Here is an 18,470-nt window from a genome sequence, read left to right as displayed (position 1 = left end):
CCTGGTCTCACATGCGTGGGCTAATGGCTAACTAAGCGTACCATCACTAACCTAACGTACCATCGGAAATAGTATTAGGTAAATGTGCGTGTTCCAAAAAAAAGATAATAATAATAACCAGGCGTGGTGGACCTGGTCTCACCTAGCGTATCATTGCCAACCGGATCGTTGGCAACGCTGCTCATATTGCAACGGCGTCGCCATGTAAACACATCGTCCGTATGTATAATATGCCCTTGAGTACAATATGGAGGCGTAATATCGTATTTTCGAGGTGCGGCGTGATTTTCAATAATTACCTTGCGTGGTTTCCGTACGTTGTAAGAAAAAACCGGAATGTATGAAATTTCCCTACATCTAAGTAATTGTAAGGAATTTCCCTACATCTAGGGTATTTTTCAACCCCTCATAACTCAAAAACTATGCATTTGCGACGCATTTCATGTTTACCACCGCATTCCCCGAAGTCTCAATGGCCCCCTAGCCAATTTTGGTTGCGAGGGGTGAGCATGTACGGGCAAACACTAGAATAATACCGTTTTCTTAAATACAGATAATGAAAATTTGAATTCATCAATGTTTTTCTATCTGAAATATCAATATAGTATCGTTTTCCCCAATCGGACTTATCGCCAGCAAGTATTGGAATTATGGATTTATATCGGGTATCGGGTATCGGTTATCGCCTATATTTGTGTCTCCAGTTAACGAATATTGGTTATCACTGGTAAGGTTTTTCATTATCAGTTATCGGTTATCGCCTATATTTGTGTCTCCAGTTAACGAATATCGGTTATCACCGGTAAGGTTTTTCATTATCAGTTATCGGTTATCGGGAATAAGGTTTTCTGTTATCGTGCCCAGCCATGCCCATAACCCACTCAGCAGTCGGGGCACCTCTTTGGCCGACTGGTAAAGGAGTGGCTCTCCCGTCACGCTGGTCGCGGGTTCGATCCCGGGCAGCCGGCGAACACCCTCTCCTGGTCTGCATCACCTCCTCGTGTGTCTCAATACACGCACAGGACGTGTGGGACCGAGGGGGTGGTAGAGAAAGACAATAAAATCTCGGCCATTTCACTACTACTACTACTACTACTATTACTACTACTACTACTACTACTACTACTACTACTACTACTACTACTATTACTATTACTACTACTACTACTACTACTACTACTACTACTACTACTACCACTACTACTACTACTACTACTACTACTACTACTACTACTACTACTACTACTACTACTACTACTACTACTACTACTACTACTACTACTACTACTACTACTACTACCACAACAAGCACAGAGACACCAGGTGGCCATAAATGTGTCGACGAGGCCTGTCTCTGTTCCCCTCCATCTTCCAGACCCTCTCATGTTTCGGCGCGTGTCTCCTTACTTGCCTCCTTCCCTGCTTCCCTTTCCGCCCCGAGCCAAGTAGTGGAGCTTATCTAGCCTTCCCCGGCCCCAAAACAAGCTTAGATAGGCGAAAAACCTTGAAAATCACAAAAAAGTAGTTACATTTTCTTGTGTGCCTCTGATAGCGTCCTCCCCCAAGCCGCCGTGTGGCCGATGTACGATGACAGGTAAGCTAATACGGTAGTCTGGTGTCCCTCCCACAGAGCCATTGTGCGTCCCTGCGGTATATAGTAACTTCCTGCCACCGTTAAAACATGGCGTCTATAATTAGGATTAGTTTTATTAATATGCCTATGCCTCTTAGCTTCCAATCTTATGAGCTACTGTGCGTTTACATATACGTCGACTATACATCTTATAGCAACCTGTAAACCTTCTGGAAAACCATAACAAAATCGGAGAAAAGGTTAAAAAAGTGTAAAAATAGCGATGAATTCAAGGGTATTGATATATTCACATCGCAATTATAGGTTACATAGGCAGTGGGTCCAAAGTACAACACTAGATTAAAGATGTACGACATTAGTCACTTGCATGGGCGTGGGGTGAGTCTTTTCAACGGGTCTCATTAAAGAACTTCTGTTACGTCGCTTTTTTGTCGTAATAAAGTTTCTCTCCTTCTTTTACTCCACATTTTCTATTCGTGCTATGAATTAAGGGTCGTTAAGGAGGTGAGGTGGTCCAGTAGCTGAAGGCCGTCCACGCCGTGCCGGCCACGACAACCAGCGAGTCTTCCTTCGACAAGTTGGCTCCAAGGAAGGGCGGGGGGATTGGGGTCTTGGGGCTGTAGTTTAGGACACCATCGCTTCTCACATCAACTATTTCTGAAGGTCAAAGAGGGGAGCAATCGGGTCTTCATGAGGGTCTTGCGGCCGGACGCTCCAAGGTGGCGGTAACCTGGCCCCGGCGACGGTCGTAATTAAGTCGGTGGTCACGTCGTCGAGGCTTTACACCTGCAACTCCTTGTCGGCAATGCTCTTGCTGTACAGGTGACCCGTTGGAGAGTCAGGCCTTCGTACCGACACACCTGTCAAAATAAAACAACACAAGCAGTATATCCATTACAAATCTTCCAATTCCCTATTTCTTGCACAGCACATCTTTTCCAGAAAACTCTTCATGGCTTCTATAATTCTATCATTTGCTTCATCACTCAGGCCCAGCAGCAGCAGCATCCATTCCCTCTCTGTCCTTGCAATCCTCCCATTCACATCCCCGCAGCCCACCTCACTCAGTGCCGCCCTCACATCTCCGTCCTTTCTCTCCGGTGCCTCCCACACACCAGTATCACATGCACGACAGCTTCCTCCACACCCCTGTCACACATCTGACACACTTTGCTGCGGGACTCAGACCACCTGTAGTTTCTTACATTCACATTCGTACAGGCATTTTTGGTCTGGGTCCGGCGCCCTTCTCGCGGCAGTCTTCTGCGCGTCCGTCTTGTATTGCCGCCTGGGTACAACATGTGCTCGGCGCCAATAAAACAAGAAATGTCAGATACAGACAGCAAGATTTGGAGCCGGGAGGCCGAGGCGGCATTACTAGAAGAAGTGAGGCAGCACAGATACTTGTGGGAGCCACAAGATAAGCGTGTGAGAAGCTGAGTCTGCGCAAAACAACGTTTGAGAGAGTGGCAGCAACATACGAGAAATGTTGATCTCTTTGCGAGGCATCGAAGGAGGTAAGGAACGATTATTTTCGTGTATTATATAATCACACTATTTAATGCCTGGGATGGCATGTTCCTCCCTTCTCCTTTGTTGTTAAATGCAACAATGAACAATCAATCAATCAATACTACTGAAGGTAAAACTCGCTTACTTAAAGTATTTCCACAATATTAGCTGATGGACCAAACTCATTGTGGTTTTAATATATGGTAGTACTAGTAGCCTTTTGGGGTGTCTGGGATGAATTCATGCCCTTGCATTTACTAGCAGTCTACGTCTTGATGCTCCCGGCCTCTCCTCCCACGCGTGAACGTACTTGCTCCCGAGGGTACGAGCTGGTCTAGCCGCTAGATCGTCGCGGCTGTATTGCCGACCAGGAATTGCCAGGTGTGAAGCCGTCTTAAGTTTGCTCCGCGCTAGGACCGTCCTCCGCAGCGATGCACAGCGCGGTCGCAGCGGGGTGTTGAGGGTCAGCCCTATGGTTCACGAGTGAGGCGGTAGAGGGCGGGCAGCTCACCAGGTGATGTGATTGCAACCAATGGAAATCATTGAAACAAAAAAGACAGCCAATCAGGATCAAGGAAGGTGATTGCAAAAAAAACGGCGCCAGCGACGAAAACTACCGCGAGTCAGTATTTCCTCAAGTCCGTACAGCCAAGCTAAGATGGGGAAGACTAGTGAGTATTGGCCGGAGAGGAGGTTGCCGTGCTGGCGCCGGATGCTCAAAGGTGGTGGTAACTTATCCCCGGAGACGGTTGTAAGTCACGGGTCGCGTCGCGAGTTTGCTCCCCGCTAGGATGCTCCTCCGCAGCGATGCACAGCGCGGTCGCCGCGGCGTGCTAAGGGTTAGCCATATGGTTCATGAGTGAGGCGGTAGAGGGCCGGCAGCTCACCAGCTGATGTGATTGCAACCAATGGAAATCACTGAAACAAAGAAGACAGCCAATCAGGATCGAGGAAGGTGTTTGTAAACAAACGATGGAAACTTGGGCATTTGGTGCGGGGCCGCCTAGCCACGCTTCCCTACTTCCTTCCATTCTTCCACCGACTGTTGCAGTGGCAACACCTGACCTCGTAGAACCCGACCACTCCTCACACCAGTCATCCGCGCCTCACTTGGCCCTTCCTCAAGAAGACGCAAACAGTAAGTATTTCCCCTAGTTCGTACAGACTAGCCATAATGTAGAAAACTAATGAAATATTGGTCGGAGTCAGATGCCACACCCTGCCCTTCCAAGCCCCAACACCCTGCCACACCCTGCCCTTCCAAGCCCCAACACCCTGCCCTTCCAAGCCCCAACACCCTGCCACACCCTGCCCTTCCAAGCCCCAACACCCTGCCACACCCTGCCCTTCCAAGCCCCAACACCCTGCCACACCCTGCCCTTCCAAGCCCCAACACCCTGCCACACCCTGCCCTTCCAAGCCCCAACACCCAGCCCTTCCCATCCCCAACATAAAAAGAACATAGGGAAACTGCAAGAGGCCGGGTGGCCTACACTGGACACTCTTATCCCATGAGCCCTGACGGATAATATTCAGGAGGTATGGGCTCTCTCTACCGCCGTTAATACTCACGTTTTCTGCATTATTTCTGTATCAGTATATAGTGTAGACCCTGTTCACTTCCGGAAACCATAAAAAATAAAAAAAATAAAAATACATAAAAAAAAAATTATTCCTGGACCCCGAGAGACATACACCCTCCCTTTATCACATACCGCGCATGACTGATTGTCGCAGAAGCAGTGCCACGGCCTCGGGCTGGTTAGGTTAGGTTAGGATAGGTTAGGTTAGGCACAAACTATTTTTTTCTGGGTAATTTGTGGTGTTTTTTTTCCGGAAATATTAGGATTGTGACTTGATCAAGAAAATTGAAATAGCCCCTTTCCTAATAGTTTCCGGAAAAAAAGACTATCTCCACTTGAAAAAGCACCACATTTTACCTAGAAAAAAATAGTTTGTGCCTGGAAATTCGAGAGCCCACATCTCCTGAATTATTACCGCCCTGACTTTATTTAACAGTCTCTGGTGAGGTACCTTATCGAAGGCCTTACTAAAATCAAGATAAACCACATCATAGCTCTCATCATTGTCAGCTGCCCGTATACTCTATTGTAAAAGGATATAAGATTAGTAAGGCACGACTTTCCTTTAGTAAACCCACGCTGTGAGTCGTGAATTAAAATATGTCTGTCTATATGGTCCCTAATACTATCAGCTATTATTGACTCAATCATTTTACCTATAACTGACGTCAAACTAATCGGCCTATAGTTCTCCATAGAAGATTTGTCTCCCTTCTTAAATATTGGAATAAAGTGTGCCTGCCTCCATGAAACAGGCACCACCCCTGTCTTACCTAGACGGGTTCCACGAGGAGGGAACCCCACAAGTGCCAACACGCCAGCAGAATACATATTTGTGTAGTTACTCTGAACACTAAAACTATTAAGCCGCTGCTGGAATGTGTGTTGATTGCACTAAGTAAAGACTAGTTATAAAATATATTGACTTATATGTATATAAGTGAAATAAGTATTTATATTTATATTGCTGTAAGTAGAATAAAGTAATTTAGAGTTAATATGTTCTGTGTCTAGTGACTTCCTAAATACTTCTGTTAACTGCCCATTTATCTCTGTTTCACATTCCTTTATTACCCTGGGGAAAAGTTCATCCATCTCGGGTAATTACCTGTTGACCTGACTTCCCTGTGAGGTATAAACTGTTTCTGTCCTAATTTAATCTACCTGACCAGACTATTGTACTCACCCTCCAAGCTACTGACCTGACTAGTGACCTCACCAGAGATTACCGCCCCTCCCTGCTCTGGGTCCACCCTGCCCTTCCAAGCCCCAACACCCTGCCACACCCTGCCCTTCCAAGCCCCAACACCCTGCCCTTCCAAGCCCCGACACCCTGCCACACCCTGCCCTTCCAAGCCCCAACACCCTGCCCCGCCCTGCCCTTCCAAGGCTCAACACACCCTGCCCTGTCCTGCCTTCAAGGCCCCAACACACCCTACTCTTCCCAGCCCCAACTCATCCAGCTCTGCCCTGCTCTTCCCAGCTCCAACTGTTGCTCCAACTCCTCTCCCTGGACGTGACGTGACCATCTGCGCCTCACTTGCCCCTTCCTCAAGAAGACACAAAAGGTAAGCATTTCCCCTAGTTGGTACAGCCTAGCTAAAATGTGGTTTACTAATACAATACATATTGGTTGAAGAGCTGACTACCTTGCTGGAAACTGCCATAGTAAGTAGGCAATGCGTTCATGTTGAATAGGAAGAGTCAGGCGCTACATAGAGTTTTGAGATCTCTAGATGGGAGGTAAAACACGTTTACATAGTATGCGATGTAGCAGAGGAATTATGGGAGGCTCGCCCATCAGGGAAATTGCCACACTACAAAAGGGGGATTGATGAGACTTCAGTGCACATGCTACTTTAGTGTTCTGTGTATATTATAGATAGAGCAGGATATGGCAGAGTATTTCCACGAGAAACTGGCGGGTGCGGGGTGAGCCCAACCCCACGCTTTGCCACACACTCAACACCTCTCGCCTCCTCTCACATGTCAGCTATTTACTACCTTTAAATTAATTTAATCAAATAGTTGGATAATCCAATTGAGATTATTTTCATGATTTTATGTCAGCTAATTAATATTTGAAATTGTGTAAAAGAATGTACATATCAAATAAGGCTGTACAGTGCTATGCATGCATTTAATTACAATATGAACAAGTTGTGTTAGAAAGAAAGCCTAAAACAGATTATATACTCAGTGTTAGGTTTGGTAGCGCTGTGGCAAGAAAATGTGATTATAGCCTCCGTGGTCTAGTGGTTATTGTAGTCAGAGCTAAGCCCAAAAAATTTCCATCCCAGCTAGGAAGGAGTCAGAAGGATGATAGAAGGAGTAACATGTTTGGGGAAAAGTTTAGGTACTGCATACTAATTACATGTTACACCACTTTCAGGAATGGAGGGGAAGAAACCCATCATGGGCCATCGTGGGATTCCAAACCCGGACCAATTGGCGCTGACACAGGGTGAGACATAAAAATATATTTGCGTTATGATCAGAAATATGATTCTTACTGAATGATAACGATTAACCATTGAATATTGTTATGTGTAATACTAACTACACATACACTATCTTGTGTTAACTACACAGTGTACACCAGAAAGTCAAAATGTATACACATTAGTTATATTGTTGTAATATACATTTACAACCTAAAAAACAATACGTTAGGAGCAAGTTTCACATTTGAAATAGACCTAATACTTGTTATATATTTTTAGTCTTAATTCTACAGTAAATGTTAATTTAATTTATGATATTTAGTATCTAGGCACTAGGAGGCATAGATTCCTCAAGGCTCCCGGGAGGGTGTAGGAACTTAGCAATGGTTTAATAATACCGCTGTACAGCATTTATATGTTGTGATTTCCTTACAGAATACCAGGATGCTGCAACACCTGCAGAGGAGGAGGAGGAAGAGGAGTGGAGGCAGGTGCAGCCCACCACCGAGGTTATACCAGTGGATATGCCTGCGGCCCTTAATGACCATTTATATGTGGCATTTATGGGCACCCCAAGACAGGCATCAAGGCCCAGGCCCTCAACGACCCACCACCCCTATGCCCGCCCAGCCAACCACACTCCCACCCGCCCAGCCAGCCACCGGAGAACTGCACAACATCCTGCACAGGACATTAACCTACTGGAGCAGATGTTTGAAGTGCAGAAGACACTCAACACTTCGGTGGAGAGGATGACCGACAGGCTGGAGCAAGCGATTGCTCGCGCTGGTTCGGAGATTGCAGCTGCTATACGGTGTGCTGCAGGTAAACTGCCACAGTAATGTGCATGTTTATCTGCAGCACCCGCCTGCAGAGACCTCATGTTTGACAGCTTGAGGTCTCTGCAATGGATCAGATGCTATCCGGCGACTGGAGACAAGTACTGTTTTGACTTAACTCAGTTCCTTTTTCTATTTCAGAAAAAATAATACTGGCTGTCGTTTGGAGCCAAATGTGGTACCTGCTGGTAGAAAAAAAAGGATTTACCTTTGCTGGTCAGATTTTAAGGCTTGCGTCTGTGTGTGGTGTGTGTGACCAGTGAGGCGGAATGTGCGCAGGCTGCAGTCTCCCAAGCGGACAAAACACAGCTTGGGAGGTTTCGTATTTTTTTACCCAGGGCTTTATTTTGCTCTCCAGTAGCTTAAAATGATTTAACTTGCTGTCAAATAATTGTTGTAGCTATTTTGACCTCTGGTCTTAAGATAAGTGTTTACAGACGCCCTCTGGAGAGGATGTCTGTAAATCTCTTATCTTAAGGCCAGAGGTCAAAATAGCTACAGGTACTTCAACTAACAATTATTCAACACCAAGTTCAATCATTTTAAGCTGCTGGGCAAAAAATACTGAAACCTCCCAAGCTGTGTTTTGCCCGTTTGGGCCGCTCAGGAGACTGTGGCCCATGCACATTCGCCCTCAGTGGTCACACACACCACACAGACGCAAACCTTAAACCTTACCAGCAAAGCATAAATGCATTAATTTCTAACAGCAGGTACTACGTTTGGACATAAGGCTCCAAACGACAGCCATTATTATTTTTTTCCAAAATAGAAAAGAGGAACCGAGTTAAGTCAAAACAGTACCTGTCTCCGAGTCACCGCCGGATAGCCAATACGGTCCATTGACGTACCCTGGGTAGCCAGGGGATTTATCCCCCGACTAGCCAAAGACCCAACTGTGCGGTGGACTTTCCCGATGCCTTCACATTGGGCGAGCCCACCGTCAGTGACGGGTGACGAGCAAAGCCTACAGAACTCCTACACCTTGAAGGAGGAACAGTTATATTTTTATAATGTGGATAAGTAAGAGAACTGTTATATTTTTATAATGTGAAGTCAAAAGCTTTGGAATAATCACTGTGATATACATGTGTGTCGTTCATGTCACAAACACAAATAGCCATTGAATATATTTATGTATTATGTATGTGTGATATTGGGAATCACTGTGATATACATATGTGTCATTCATGTCACCTAGTCAATATATTGTGTTACATTTGCATGTGATATCTGCAACTCCTGTGATAGGCTGTGGTAGTCTTTTTATCATGCACACTATTGTCAGAACTATGCATGGCACAGTTACTTGTAAGTTGTGCCACTGCTACTGGACACTGTTCAAACAGGACAAGCTATTTAATGTGCAATATTGATGTAGGTTTTGTATACATTGTATGCAAACCCTGTTTTGGGTCTATTCGTTCATCTCAACTGTGATATTTAGTAAAGACCTTTGGTACTGATGTTATTTGCTCCCGTTTCATCTCGTACCAGACTCATATGTGCAACTAAAGGTACAAATATGTATTTAATTTGGTTTCATGGGTGGGATAAGGTAATTGAGGTAGAGAATGATTATTTTTATGTGAAAAAAAATGCAAAATAATTTTGAATGATGAGTGTAAATACCTTGGATTAGTTATGTGCAAGCATTGGGGTATGGAGGGAGAGACAAGAGAAAGGGCATTGCAAGGAAGAAGGGTGGTAGAGTCTTTGGGATGTATCATGAATGGCAGAAGTTTGAGCATGGAGGTAAAGAGGGATTTGAGAAATACAGTAATAGTACCAACCCTCACATATGCAAGTGAAACATGAAAGTCAATAGGTCTAGAATGCAGGCAGTGGAAAGGAGTTTTTTGAGAAGTGCTTGTGGTGTGACTAGAATGGCTGCAATGAGTAATGCAAGTGTGTATGAGCGTTTTGGAATAGGTCATGGGGATGAGGGGAAGAAGTGAAGGGCAGACTTTAAAGTGGTTTGGTCACATGGAGCGAAGTGAGGAGAGTAAGAGTCTATGATATGTGAGTGAGAGGGAGGGAATGTTGGAGAAAATCTCCAGTGAAATGGAGATAGGGTGCAAGAGTACGTTAGGGAGAGGGGTGAAAGGTCCTTGAAGCTTTGAGAAAGCAAGGGAGTGTCTGGAGAGATAGAAACTCGTCTGCCGTGGCCATCCCCTGGTGGGAGCTCATCCCTTTATTGTCCAAATAAATCCCTTATGCAATAGTTAACCAGCAGCATTTTCACTCTTTCAGCCCTTACACTGGTAAACTCTGGAGCAATCTTCCTTCATCTGTTTTTCCTCATGCCTACAACACACTATTTCAAGAGGAGAATATTGATCAGGACACCCACAAATTGTCCTCTCCTCTTAACTCTTTATTGGAGCAGTGATTTGTAATTGGTTTTATTTTTTTGTGCCCTTGCCCTCGAGCTGCTTCCTTTGCTGAACCCGTACAGTGTTTAGTGTGTTTATATATATATATATATACATATATATATATATATATATATATATATATATATATATATATATATATATATATATATATATATATATATATATATATACATATATACCTGTCCTATCGCTCCTGTACACCCTCTGGACCCACCGAAGAGGCGATACTTCTGGCATTTTGCTTCAGCTCGGTGGGACGACCTGAGGATGTACTTTTCCGATTTCCCGTGGAATGATTATTGCTTCCAGGATAGAGACCCCTCTGTGTGTGCTCAGCGCATCACAGAGGTGATTGTCTCTGGAATGGAGGCATACATTCCTCGTTCTTTCTCTACTCCTCACGCTAAAAAGCCTTGGTTTAATCACGCTTGTTCTCGTGCTGTCAATGATAGAGAGGTAGCTCACAAAAGGTACCAGAGCCTTCAAACTAATGCTAATTATGAACTTTACATTTCTGCCCGAAATCGTGCCAAATCTATTCTCCGACTAACCAAAAATTCTTTCATTAATAGAAAATGTCAAAACCTTGCTTTCTCTAACTCTTCCCGTGACTTCTGGCATCTAGCCAAAAACATCTCCAACTTCACTTCTTCATCTTTCACTCCACTCCTCAGTCCTGACGGCAACACTGCCGTCTCATCCATCTCTAAGGCTGAACTCTTCTCTCAAACTTTTTCTAAAAACTCCACTCTGGACGATTCTGGGCATATTCCTCCTACTCATCCCCCCTCTGACTCCTTTATGCCTGTTATAAAGATTCTTCAAAATGATGTTTTCTATGCCCTCTCTGGCCTCAATCCTCAGAAGGCTTATGGACCTGATGGAGTGCCTCCTATTGTCCTTAAAAACTGTGCCTCCGTGCTGTCACCCTGCCTGGTCAAACTCTTTCGCCTCTGCCTGTCAACATCTACCTTTCCTTCTTGCTGGAAGTATGCCTTCATACAGCCTGTACCTAAGAAGGGTGACCGCTCCAATCCCTCAAACTACCGTCCTATAGCTTTACTTTCTTGTCTATCTAAAGCTTTTGAATCAATCCTTAACCGGAAGATTCAAAAGCACCTTTCCACTTCTGACCTTCTATCTGATCGCCAGTATGGGTTCCGCAAGGGGCGTTCTACTGGTGATCTCCTAGCCTTCTTAACTGACTCTTGGTCATCCTCTCAGCCGTTTCGGTGAAACTTTTGCTATTGCGCTGGACATATCAAAAGCTTTTGATAGGGTCTGGCACAAATCTTTGCCTTCTAAACTACCCTCCTACGGTTTCTATCCTTCTCTCTGTACCTTTATCTCCAGTTTCCTTTCTGACCGTTCTATTTCTGCCGTGGTAGACGGTCACTGTTCTTCCCCTAAATCTATTAACAGTGGTGTCCCACAGGGTTCTGTCCTATCTCCCACTCTTTTTCTGTTGTTCATTGATGATCTTCTTTCCAAAACGAACTGTCCTATCCATTCTTACGCCGATGATTCCACTCTGCATTACTCAACTTCTTTTAATAGAAGACCCACCCTTCAGGAACTTAACGACTCAAGGCTGGAGGCTGCAGAACGCTTAGCCTCAGACTTACTATTATTTCCGATTGGGGCAAGAAGAACGCCACATATTGTAGGACTGACTGACAGTTTGTTGTTGCAGTTATACAACACAGGCGAAGGGCGGAACCTGCCCTCCCAACCTGGCCCAGGCAATACATGGTGTTATTGTACAACTGTTGCCACATCTGTAGGGAGCACCATGACACAAAAAGCTGTGCTGGCGGGGGACAAGTGCTACAGTAAAACAATAAACAGCAGCCATGATGAGATGACGGGGCGGACACATTGAGGGACTTCACACAGAAACTACAATCTGGGGAAAATGCATTATATAGGCTACTCACTAAATATACACGAAAAAATAATGAACTCAACAAAGCCAGCCACACTAAATCAAACCTGACATAACTGCATCTTAAAAGGTCCGCTCAGAGGGAAACTGTTGGGAAGCAATGTTTCCCAACTCTTTGGAAACATTTTAATTTCCAAATTATTTGAAGACAAATGTTTTTCATATGAGTTTCCCAACAGTTGGGAATAATGTTTCTTGTCGTACTCTTAGTGTTTCCGCAGCTGAGGAGGTTGCAGTAACCCCTGAAGGACGAGTGTGACCCCGCAAGGCGGAAATACTGAATACAGGGTTCCGTGAAGGACAGAGTGTCACGTAAGGCGACTCCAGCGTTTTTCCATATACTTCCCTTGGCTCCGTGCACTCACATCTGAATGAAATATTGGACAAACTTGGGCTAAATACACACAATACACAGGGCCACATCACGGCGACATAGTGATGGATGTTTTCAGCCTACAAGCTATTTCCCAAAGAAGTGTGGTGCGTAGGCTGATCACCTACATAGGCGTGCGTAAGAAAAAAACTGTGTAATTGGATTTTATATCTCATAAAATATCAAACATCATTAGCTGCCATTGACTTTAAAAAGCAAATTAACGTTGCGCACTTCAATGTGGAGTTGTCTGTTCTTTATTTGAAACTTTCCAGACTCTGGTACATTCATTCACCCCAAGAGTACATTTTTCATTCCAGTTTTGATAGCCATCGCTCAGAGGCCTCGTCTTTACAGGCTAAAGAATTTAGTAAAAATGGACAGGAATTTCAGAAATCGACAGGACCTCAACGCTTGGGTCATCTGCGGGCCACCCATAGCAGCAAAGGGTACAGTGTTCAGTAAATATTTTATATGGACACTGCACGCCGGACGTCAACGCTTGGGTCATCTGCAGGCCCGCATAACAGCAAAGGTACAGGAGTGTTCAATGCGTTTTTTCTGAACCTTTCACACGCCGCCGGACGTCAACATGGGTCATCTATGGGCCGCATAGCAGCAAAGAATTGCAGTGTTCATTGCATGTTTTCTATGGAGCTTTCACACCGCAGACGTCAACATGGTCATCAGGTCCGCATAGCAACAAAATTACAGTGTTCAATGCGTTTTCTATAGCCTTCACACCATGGACATCAACGCTTGGAGTCATCCTGCAGTACCATGGGCAACAAGGTACAGTGTTCAGTGCATATTTCTCAGACCTTTCACGCCGCGGACATCAACACTTGGAGTCATCTGCAGGCCGCATAGCAACCAAGGTACAGTGTTCAATGCATGTTTTCACGCCATGTCGCATCTCTCCAGAAAAGCTCATTCAGTATCATAACCCAGTTTCAATATGATTTGTTGTGCGTTCATTTTCACCATTGCACTTTTATTTTCAACTTTGTTTATAGGAAGAATTTTGATGCTCTTCTCCTCCGTGTTTACTTATCTTCTCTCCTTTTCTCTTTTCACTCACATCTATCTTAATTTTGGTCTTTCATTTCTTCTTTATCTCCTTCACTCCATCAACTCTATTCTGTCTCTCCTTTCCTCCAGATGCCCTACGTGCTCTCCCCTGACCTTCCATTACTGCTTTCCTGTCTTTCTCCTATTCCCCTTAAATGCCAGGTGGCGGCCAGTTTTCTGCCGTCTGAAAAGGATACGCAGGAAGGAGCCGCGTCCGCTCTATAAGCGCCCGCTTACAAAGAGGCCTTCACATTAATTAAGAGTTGAAATCTGCAAAGTTTTGGAGACCATTTGGTTAATGTAGAATCACTTCAGTTTTAAGGACAGACCACCTAGTCTGGAGCAAAGGGTCTAATGACACTTATATATAATACCGGAAGTCGGCCAAAGAGGTACCCCAGTGGCTAAGCAGGTTATGGGAGGACTCGTTCATCAGGCATAGTCCTGGCCGCACTACACAACAACAATTGGGCTGGCAATGATGCCCTTTCTCTTGTCTCTCCTCGGCACCGTCGTACGTACCATGCTTAATAACACCTGTAACATTGACCCGGCGCACTTAACTCACTATAACCTCCTCCGGCCATTTTTTCACCATTCTTTATAATTATTTTGCATTCTTTTTCATATTCAATTCCCAGCCTCTATCATTACTCTTTCAGTACATTATCCATATAAATTGTTTGTGTTTATCAATCAACCAAAGGATAAACAGTTTTATGTGTCTTTACCTCAATGATCCTGTCTAAAGGATGTCTTGGGCATATGTTTGTCAAGTTTGGTAGAACATCCATCCACTAGTTTGTTTAAATTACAGGCATTAAGTCCATTAATTTTTCTTCCCTGACCGGTGTCATTTACAAGAAGTAGTGGTAAGTATTGATCATTATACTACATTGTTATCCCAATAGTGGGCTATTATTTTTCCAGGGAGTGTGCAGGTAAAAAAAATGTGATCAGGTTCATGGCCTCCTCCTGCCGACTGTGATCTTGTAACTAAATTGCCTGACTGGCGTCAACCGTGTAACCCGAGGCCTGCAGGTGCCACAGTCCACTTCACCTGGGTGCCCTCTCATGGGCATCAGCTCAATGAAAAGGCAGACTGCCTTGCTCGACGTGCCCTTCAGGATGACACAGTGGACCCCTGGCATATTTGACCATAATATTAGCTCAACTATGTTAAGAAGTAGACTTAGGCATTATTCACGTGATAGCATGCTACCACTTGCAACCCAGACACTGCTGTGACCAATGGCAGCGCCAGCAACCTCACACTATGTTAGTGTCTCCCAGCGCTGTGTTTACTCCTTATGGGCGACACAGTGCCCCTCAGGATGATCAATGGTAACAAGTGCAGCCTTAGAGCTAGGGTTGTTATATATGTAGAGGCTACTACTGGGAGAGTTAGTAACTCCTGGTGTCTGCTTTGGCACGCTCTGTGCCAATGAGCCGAGGGCCACAACACTGCATCACTAAGGTGTCCATGGAATGCCCTCTCATTGCTAAGTTTAAGCCAGCTGGACTGCCTTGACCTGCCCCCAGACAATTTGTTGGCTCCTGAAACCATGGTGTCCTCCCTGCTATCCTCAAAGAACACCCTCAGTTTGCACCAAGGTGGTGATGCCTGCGTGTGCTGGCAGCCTGAGACTACTGCAATGCTATCTGAAACAAAGGTATGATCTCTGCAGTATTTTACACACTTTAAAGACTAGTATTTTGCTCTATCTCTGTATTCATTCCCTCATCTAGTGCTTGGGCTAAATAATGTTCTCCGTCCCCACATTTTATTGTCTTATTGTCCAGGGGGAGTACTGCCCCCACTCCTTGTTAATGCTTTCACTTCCCTACTCATTGTGATACTTTTTTAGTTTCATGGTGCTATACCTACACATGTATTAATATAGTTAGTATAATCACACTCTGTCCTGCCTGGGGTTGGGATGGCATGTTCCTCCTTCTCCCTTGTTGTATACATTCGCAACAATAAACTATCAATCAATCTATAAAGGCCGCCTATTGCAAAACCAACAACCTCCCTTCTCTGGACTCCTGTGACATCAAGATCAAAAGGTCAAGATCAACAGGGAAGTGGAAACAGAGCAAAGGAGTTAACCTTCTGCGGAGTCTGCCACCACCATGCCCTACGCCTTATCACGCCCACCCAGTGCCCCCACGCCCGTCATTGTGCCCCACGCCCACACAGTGCCCCACGCCTCCACGCCCATCTCAGTGCTTGTATTACAAGGCTATCTATTTCCAAGCTTTTTGGGGAGGTTCAGGTGATGGGTCATGTGTTCAAGAATCACACCCAAGTTTACCCATAATTTCAAACTTTTTGTGTCTGAGGTGACAGCTTGGTAGTATTCGAATCACACCCAGGTTACCTGTTTCAAGCTTTTGTAGCTGGGGTGACGGCTTGGTATTAAGAATCACCCCAATCTTACCCATGTCAAGTTTACCTGTTTTGAGCTTTTTTATGGCTACAGGGTGACAAAGCTGGTATTATTCAGAATCACACCCAAGCTTACCTTATCAGGATTTACCTGTTTTCAAACTTTTGTGGCTGAAATTTGACAGCCGGTATTTCGAATCACACCAAGCTTATATCAAGTTACCTGTTCAAGCTTTTTAGTGTGAGGGTGACAACTTTGGTATTCCAGAATCACACCCAAGCCCCACCCATAAGTTTACCTGTTTTAAGCTTTTTAGCGAAGCTGAAGAATATTGACAGCTTGGTATTATTCCAGAATCACACCCAAACACCCGTATCAAGTTTACCTGTTTCAAGCTTTTTGTGGCTGAGAACCGTGACAGCCCAGAGTATTATTCCAGAATCACACCCCAAGCACCCATATCAAGTTTACCTGTTTCAAGCTTTTGCTGTAAAGCTGAGGTGACAAAGCTTGGTAATATTCCAGAATCACTTAAACTTACGCATGTCAAGTTACCTGTTTAAACTTTTTGTGGCTGGCAGGGTGACGGCGGTAATATTCAAGAATTTAGCTTACTCACAAGTTTACCTGTTCTCAGAAGCTTTTTGTCGGCTGAAGTACAAGCTTAGTATTATTCAAGAATCACACCCAAGCTTACCCACCTGCTGTCAAGTTTAACTGTTTCAAGCTTTTTGTGGCTGAGGTGACAGCTGGTAATATTCAGAATCACACCCAAGCTTACCCATATCAAGTTTACCTGTTTTAAGCTTTTGTGGCTGAGGTGACAGATTGGTATTATTTCAGGGTTAATCTTGGGGCACCACTCCTGAAACCAATATTAAATGCAGTAAATTAGCACATTGAGAGAATTTTAATTAAAATGCATTTACTGCGATCACGTTTACCTTGGGAAAGGGAGAAACCAGAGGGGCAAGCCCTCGTTAATTATAAAGTTGGGTTGCTTGGATTTTCTAAGTCCATTGTTATTGTTTTCCACGAATGGCCACTCTATGCAGGCAGACCTAGGCCTCATGCCTCGCCTTGCAGAAAGTGCACCATACAAACTATATAGTTCCCAAGTCAGGCATGCGCACATACGGATCATTACGATTCCGGACATAAGCGGTCTTTATGAGTTCTACGTTATTTTCTTACGCTATATCAAAGCACATAAACTGGTGCAAGTATTTGAGACATTTTATAATTTTACTTGACTATATTCAGGATGTATTACTATGCCGGGTTGAATCATAAGCTTAGCATATTTTGTCAGGCATGTTTCTTCAGTCAGTTTTCATCATACTGCCATGATGGATGGACCAGAGTCTGACTCCTCTCACCCAAAAATAACATTGTACTTCACCTCTTGGTAAGTGTTGATAACTATTCAACCTCTTTAATGGTATGCATGTGAGTTATTTTTTTTTTACATAGGAGACAGCTCAAAGGGCACAAAAAATGAAACATTAATAAAAAAAAAGCCCGCTACTCACTGCTCTAAAAAGAATCAAGAGGTGGCCGAAGATGGAATCAGTTTTGGGAGGAGGGTGTCCTAATACCCTCCTCTTGAAGAGTTCAAGTCGTAGGCAGGATACAGATGAAGGAAGATTCGAGTTTACCAGCGTGAGGGATGAAGGTAGAGATGCTGGTGCTCTTCACATAAGGAGTTTTGAACATTATAGGGATGAGCATAGTAGAAAGTCGAGTGCAGAAAGCGGGGCAGGAGGGGAGGCATGCAGTTAGCAAGTTCAGAGAGCAGAAGTCAAGCGTGAAATATCGATAGAAGATAGAGAGAGGCAACAAAGGACCGATTACTATCAAAATTGAATCGAGAATAATGCACCGGGCGTGTGACATATCTGCGTTTTGTGAATAAGCGGTCACATGAAACTTGTCACGTCAAAACTCAACCGGATATTGTTCGACTTGTGGCGTACGCATTTCATAGTTTAAGTAAAATGGAGGCCAGTGATACACATCACCGTATTAGCAATAAAGATTACAGGTCACTAACGGGTCATATAGCGACAGCTGTCAAAGCAAATCTGTTGCATTTGTACCTACAAACTACTCGGTAACAATGATCTATCACCATCCAACTTACAAGAAGTGGATGGATAGTTAATCCTAGTATTGTACCATATGTTTTATGAAACACTGACATTTCCCAAAGAGTTGCTCAATTATGTCACGGATTGGAATGGGGTGGGGAAATTGGGGGGTTCACTACAGTGAAAATACATCCAATTATGCTATCGACACTAAGTCATCAGACTAC

At 44.4% G+C, this 18,470-nt stretch overlaps 1 protein-coding gene and 1 long non-coding RNA gene across 21 annotated transcripts in view; one reads left to right on the top strand and one right to left on the bottom strand.

Moving 5' to 3' along the window:
- LOC126993702 (coronin-7-like) overlaps positions 1-18,470 on the bottom strand; it is a 133,701-nt gene that overhangs the window by 69,972 nt on the left and 45,259 nt on the right. The window contains exon 1 of one of the 20 annotated variants that reach the window (XM_050852873.1): positions 1,530-1,580. The exons of 18 other annotated variants lie outside the window; for them this stretch is intronic. The gene's annotated coding sequence lies outside the window, so the exon portion shown is untranslated. Of the gene's footprint in view, positions 1-1,411; positions 1,431-1,529; positions 1,581-18,470 lie in introns of those variants that run through there. One more of the 20 variants, XM_050852874.1, reaches the window with a different exon arrangement.
- Positions 1,846-8,039, top strand: LOC126993705 (uncharacterized). The gene is made up of 4 exons (XR_007748188.1): positions 1,846-4,244; positions 6,173-6,257; positions 7,082-7,153; positions 7,569-8,039. It is a non-coding gene; the product is annotated as an uncharacterized LOC126993705 (long non-coding RNA).

The sequence above is a fragment of the Eriocheir sinensis genome, unplaced genomic scaffold, assembly GCF_024679095.1.
Source record: "Eriocheir sinensis breed Jianghai 21 unplaced genomic scaffold, ASM2467909v1 Scaffold656, whole genome shotgun sequence".
Taxonomy (NCBI): domain Eukaryota; kingdom Metazoa; phylum Arthropoda; class Malacostraca; order Decapoda; family Varunidae; genus Eriocheir; species Eriocheir sinensis.
The sequence above is the reverse complement of the archived record's forward strand: the minus strand, read 5'-3'. Positions and strand labels throughout refer to the sequence as shown.